At 42.3% G+C, this 6,695-nt stretch overlaps 1 long non-coding RNA gene across 1 annotated transcript; it reads right to left on the minus strand.

Moving 5' to 3' along the window:
• Positions 1 to 1,875: 1,875 nt before the first annotated feature.
• LOC126647490 (uncharacterized) lies at positions 1,876 to 5,206 on the minus strand. Its single transcript, XR_007630615.1, has 3 exons — positions 5,094 to 5,206; positions 4,876 to 4,973; positions 1,876 to 2,341 (listed from the first exon to the last, which is right to left on the minus strand). It is a non-coding gene; the product is annotated as an uncharacterized LOC126647490 (long non-coding RNA).
• Positions 5,207 to 6,695: the final 1,489 nt, after the last annotated feature.

Below are 6,695 nucleotides of genomic sequence, written 5' to 3' on the forward strand. Positions count from 1 at the left end.
TTCAGTACAGAAGGAAGAGAATCAGATTTACTGGTTTTCGTGGTGATCACCTGTTCTGAACTGCTTGCACCACAGACATATTTTGGGGTACAATACATAGTATTCTACTGACCTTAATGAAGCAAATGTTCATCAGAATAAAATATTGCATTATGTTTAATTATTACATTTTTAATATAGGAGATTATATTATATTATATAGGAGACTATACTAGATTATACTTTTGTTTGAGACAATGCTCTAGTTGTCACAAAACTGGGAGAAATCTAGCCTCAACTAGGGCTCCTGATCCCTGCGACGCCCTGCCTGGACCCTAGGACAGGTCAAGAACTGGTGCTGGCTCACTGGGGTTACACTCAGATACCAACAAACAATTGCTCTCTGGGTATCAAGTGAAAGCATCCTTCTGGCCAGTGTTAAAAAGGTCCTATGTCAGCTCATAATCAGGGATGTAGTTACAACATATGTTAAGCATTCATATTTCCACTTCAGCACAAAGAACAATTACTGGACTTTACACAGTGAGAGGGACAGAGCTGAAACAATAGGACCACCATCTAAGGCAACAACAGACAGAAGGGTTTTCTCATTATACAAGCTTTACAGGATTATTTGGCAAGTTTTGTGTGTACAGCAAAAAACTGTGGGGAAGATGCCAGCAGGCTGAAGGAAACAGTTTGGTTCAAGAAGCAGGGAAGAGTAAGTGCGCTCCCCAGGGAACAAAATTATGTGGGTGTAGTGAACCACCTACTGAGGTTTGTTCTCCTGTGCTGAGGGAAGCAGGACTTTTGTTTGATCTTGAGACTTACTGCTGTTCCCCTATCTGTTTAGGACTGATCATACTTGTGTAGATGCTGAGCTCCCAAGTGTCTGCAAAAGAGAAAAGGAACTAAATTTCAATGTTTCTGATCTCTGCAGCTGAATTCACTCTTGCCTTCATTTGTCTATCTTCACTTGCACAATCAGTTTGTCTTTTCAGTTCAGATTATCTTCAATTTGGGGTAGGAGTTGTCAGAGGCATTTTTTTAAACAAGTACCATGTCTGCCCATATCACTCTGGCAATAATTATAGATCTGGATTGATTTCCTTGGATTGTGTGTCTTGGGAAAAAGTGAAAAGAAATAAACTAGAGGTATTACATTAGCAGAGATCACAGATTTTGAATGAAGCTGGTTGGTGCAGTAATTTAGATTCACATTTGTTAAAAATAGCCGTCAAAGTTTTATGTCAATCTGTTAGCACAATGTTCAGTTTATCTTTCTCCTCAGTAAGGTTGCTTGGAAACAGGGAAATAGTTGGAGAAATCCTTTTGTGAAAGTGTGGTAAAACTTGAGAAATCAATACACCCACTATGGTTTTATTCAAAGATTTAGAACCTCTGAGATAAAAAACCCCAACAAAACAAACAAACAAACAAACCAACTTCTAATAATTTTAAACACCCTGGTGCAACCCTAACAACTTGTAGATCAGTCTTTGTTAAGCACACGGCAATCTGCCACTTTCACAATTGTCGTGTACACTAGTATCTCTAACCTGATGCAGGTAACAGTCACATTCAAGGTAAAGTTTCTCTTGCAACATGCACACTTAGGACTGATGTCTGACTGGCTTCACTGAGAGAAATTAAAGCAAACTATTTTTAGAAACAGAACCATGAAATTGCAGCATGAAGTGCAGTAAGAGCACGGAAATATCTGTCCCTGGAAGACAAACAGAAGTCTCTTGGTCAGAGTAGCTCATTCAAATGATGCTACTGAAGACACAAACATCTGGGTTTGTTGTCAGCTCATATACTGCTTCACATCATGCATGATAAAGGTAAGGAGGCAAGAACAGGCAGCAGCAGAGAAATGTTGGGTCGGTTATATTAACTGGCCAAGGGAAGAAATGGACATGCAAGATTTTTCAGAAATACAGTTCCAAACGGTGAGTTTCTCATTTGACTGTGCTGAATCCCTGTGCTGATGAATAATGGCTTTTATGGAACACTTACAAAACATAAGCATCAATCACTACAAAGAGACAAATGGCTAGGTTGCAGGGTTTCTTCTAATACAGAGAATTTAACAGAAGTTTTAATTTTTTTTCTTTATTGGATTATACAGAGGTTTAAGAACCCAATACAACCTTAATCATGTGGAAAAAAAAATCACTAAGGCTATACCCCTGAAGTTCTTGGGGCACATGTACAGGTTTGAATGGACTGCTTGATCATGCTCCATGACTCTTTGCCAGCTGCATCTTGCCACAGCTGACCCTGCTCCACACCGCTCTCCACTCCCCACAGTTGAGCTCCTCTATTTTCCAAATTTCTCAGCATCTCGCCTTCATAGGCACTAGATAAGCACAAAAAAAAAAAAAAAAAAAAAAGCAGAACTGAGTATGCTGAATACCAAGCCATGAAAGTAACAAGCAGAGGTGGCTGAAAAATGTTTCAGTGGGGTCAGCTGCACCATTGTCCAGTCAGAACTTGAGGCAGATGCAGGCTGAACAAGAAAAAGCAGGAGCAGGAGAAGACAGTGCCTGCTTGAAGAGCAGGGTGAACAGTTTATATTGAATAATTAATATGATGCAATTCACTATTCTCATTCTTCATAGATTGTCTCACAGCAGGCTTATTATTTTCCTGTTAATTTTCTGAGGGAAAAAAAGATCCAGGTTGCTTTCTGCCAGTGCGGTTGTTTGCCATCAATGGGGACAGGGTAAGTAAGCATTCACTATGCAGACTGATGAGTTGCACTGGTTACTTCTGACCATAAAAACATGCCTGTTTTCTGTCATCTTACATGGAAAGTCACATTCTTCAAAGCCTGGTCCTGTTGCAATTGAATTTACTCCAGAATCCCATTGACTTGAATGATATGAAACAATATCTCTCAGTCATATACTCAAATCAAATCAGTGCAGCACAGGTACTCACACTGAAAGCAAAGCCTGAGAGGAGTTTATACTCCACATGCATGCATTTTCCTGTCCAAAAGGTTACATATACACAGAGGACACGACAATAAAATGTACAGGTCAATTTCTCTTCTTTGGTAGATCTGAGTAAGAGAAGTATAATTCCCTTGTAGCCAATTGTTGTTTCACATTCACATATTTAACGGCAAAATTTGACACAAGGTAGGAAGGCCAAGAGCCAATATCAAATAACCTTTTGGTTTTTGTGGCCTTCAGCTAAGCTAAAACGACTCAAATAATACAGCATGCAATTTCAATAACCCTACAGGGATGCTGTTCATGAGCAAATGCAAATTATGGTGAACTTATGCATCTCTGGAGATTTACTCAAAGAGAATACAGAAATGATTGCCTTTGGGATGAATGAAAGCTGCAGTACTCACTGTGCTATATCCACATTAGCTTCTATGAGCAAGACATGAAAAATTATGGCAACAGAAAGAAGAGAATTGTTCTCAGGAGGGTTCCAAAAGAGCTGCTCCATGGGTGAATGCTCCTCAGAGAGCTGGAGTATCTCCAGGGCAACTTGTTTCTATGACGCTCATGACACAAGCATAAGGTATTGACCCGTACAACCCTATAGATGTAGGCCTTGAATTTTGGCAGTCTTTCAGTATAGGCTCTGACTGTACACTGTTGTAGCACTGTTTTCAAGAGCCTTTAATTCATGGAGAAAATTTAGCAGCTCTGATACGGACACAAGCATATGGATTCAGATGAATGTAGCCTCTTCACTAGTGATGCGTATGTTCACATGCTAAGGTGTTCAGGGACACTGGGTAAATTTAAGCATAGGCAAGACAGGAAACAGTCATCAGGAAACTGTTATCAAGTCAAGAAAACACATGGATTAGAATGTGGGTTTTTTTCAGGCAAAATAACCTTAACTGTATTTAATTTACAAATTACTACTGCAAGGATCAGTCTGGGTCTCTTTCTTAATAATGTGTAGCAGAAATGCTAATACTTCAGGAGGCCGGAGTGTGTGTGTGGTGTGAATTATAGTTCCAGTCACCTGAGTTCCACCTCACTCTTAATCAGCTATCACCTCTTATGACCACTCTTTATAGTCTGTTTTGTTGCTCAAGGCTGGTGGGAGAGTGTGCTTTAGTTTACTCCGTGAAAGGTTCCATTCACCTCCCAGAGTGTTATTACACTTGAAAACAGAGCAATGCTAATTAATTTGAGACAGAGAAGTGGCTACAAAGTAAAACAGTTTCTTTTCTGCAGTGCCTCGTCTTTGTTGTGATCCACAAGATGGTCTCCCACAAAAGGGGCCTTTCAGAGGGCACTCCAACTGTTCAAGCAGAAGGCTTTATTCAGAGGGATCTTTAATTAGCAGCTGTAAAGAAATGGTGGTGTGGAAAGTTGCATAGAATACACTTGGGGTTATGATACTGAAAGCAAAGGAGGAACTAGAACAATAATGCTAGATAACGGAAGAGGGATATGAGTAGGAAATTACAGATGAGTTTTCAAGATGACTTGATTGAACCATTCACTGAAACCGATCTTTATACAGCCTGTTTGAGATTTCTAGCCCAGGCACTGTAAGTCATGTGCTAGAAGGAAACTGTTTTCTGGCCTACCTTGTATTTCCAGGTATTTGTTAAGCACAACAGGTGCTTTGCTAATGGCTAAGAGATGCTAAACAACTTTACTAGCAATGTTAAGTTCAGTAGTCATAATCTGTGAAGTTTGCAACTCAGACATGTGTACATATATGATATACAGAGTCTAGAATTCCCCGGGGGGGAGGGGGAATCATCTTATACAGAGACGAGTTTCACAGACTTATTAACCCCTTCCTTAAGTACCAAAGAACAGCTAGCCACTGCATTTAGAATTGGCCAGGTTAAAGAAAAATTGCTTGTGAACCTGGAGAAGTCCCGTTAAAATATCCATTTACCTCAGGAGCTCGGCGGGGGTGGGGGAGGGCCCTCTCCAGCGCTGTGCTGCAGACATCTCTCCAGACATAACTCTACACATTGCTGTATTACAGTAAACCTCCAGAAACATAAACTATTCAGTTTTGAGTTGTCCATTTCATGGAAGGACAAAAAGGTAAATAGCCTCTTGCTACATTTGTACATTTCTTTTTCTGTCTTGAAACTGAACAGTGCTGACCTTGTTCTGATCTTGAACCAGCAGTTCAAAGGAGATCTAGAAAATAACGTAGAGAGTCATTTACATGGAGAAATTCAGAAAGCTTCTGTGCTCTTCCCCTTGGTGCCCGTTTTATTAAGAAACTGCGAAAACTGAAGGGAACTGCAAAGACGACAGCAGCGTGCTGCCCTCCTCAGGCAACCTGCCGTGAGGAGCTCACTGCTGCCTTGAGACCAGCCACTGACTCAGGACAGGCTCCACTACAAGAAAAAACTCTATTTAATTTTAACAACCATGACACAACTCGGGAACGAAAAGCCGGCCACTACAACCGGTGACGCTTCCGCTCTCCCTGTGAGGGCCAGGGGGGCGATGGCCTTTTCCTCGGCTCCTCCAGGGCCTTAAAATGGCGGCGGGCGAGCCGAGAGGAGGGCGGGAGTAGCTCCTGCCTGGAGCCCACAGGGGTGCAGACTGCGCTGAAGGAGGGGAAGGGGGAGCTCAGGGAGGGCTGGGGAGCTGCCAAGCACCTGCCTCGCTGCGAAGGGCGCTCCGGGCGGCGCGGAGGGGAGCGAAGGGGGAAGAGCAGGGGCATGCGAAGGTTGCAGCCTTCCCCCTCTCCAGCCGGAGCAGCGTGTAGGACAGCCAGCTGGGGAAGCTCGTTTGTTTCGGGGAAGGGCGCAGCCGAGAGAATAGTAATTAACAATTTCAACAAAATACCGGCTAAGAGTCGATGACCGAGTTTGGCCCGGCCTCTAAAAGAGACGTGTGCTCTCAAACTGCTCCCTTGGCAGCCAGGGAGACTGTGCACTGGTTTTGCACTATAGTGCCTCTTGTAGCAGATGTAAAAGATGCTGCCTTCAGGTTTTCCCGAAAGTTGAGCCTTGTATTTACACATGGGAAAATAATAAACAGACCGCAGAGCAGAATTATCTGCTTGACCCATAAAAATGCTAACCTTAAAGAGAGTTGTTCACATTCTGTGCATACGCCCAGTCAAAGAAAGTAATTTTGTCTCTGATATAATGCCCAAGCTTTCAGTATATGTAACACCAGGAGAGATGCTTAGGTATTGGATGCTTTTGTATTGGAGAAGCTGAGACAAGCTGAAATAAAGGTGGCCACTGTCCTTCAAACTGACTAGACTCAAACATGATTTGGGGTGTTTTGTTTGTTTCTTTGTTTTTCCTATTTCCTTCAGACTTACACACAGAAACTAATATGCCACATGTGATCTAGTAGTACAATGGCTTTTCCTTCCTGTCATTTTTGTCTGTGATTTTGGGACCCCAGAAGATAACTGCTCCTCAAAGGATATATGACTATACCTTGCACTTAATAACAGGAATTTTGAGATTCTCAAGAACCCTTATTTTTGCTCTGGTTTCTCAAGGTACTTGAACCTCTCTGGTGACCAGCAATAGGACCTAAGGGAATGGCATGAAACTACGTCAGAGGAGATTTAGACTGGATAGTAGAAAAAGGTTCTACACCCAGAGGGTGGCTGGTAACACCCCAGGGAAGTGGTCATAGTACCAAGCCCGATGGAGTTCAAGAAGACTTTGGACAATGCTCTCGGGCACATGGTGTGACTCTTGTGGCTATCTTGCATAGGGCCAGGAGTTG

This window comes from Myiozetetes cayanensis, unplaced genomic scaffold (assembly GCF_022539395.1).
Source record: "Myiozetetes cayanensis isolate MyiCay16 unplaced genomic scaffold, myiCay2020 scf4, whole genome shotgun sequence".
In the NCBI taxonomy this organism is placed as follows: Eukaryota; Metazoa; Chordata; class Aves; order Passeriformes; family Tyrannidae; genus Myiozetetes; species Myiozetetes cayanensis.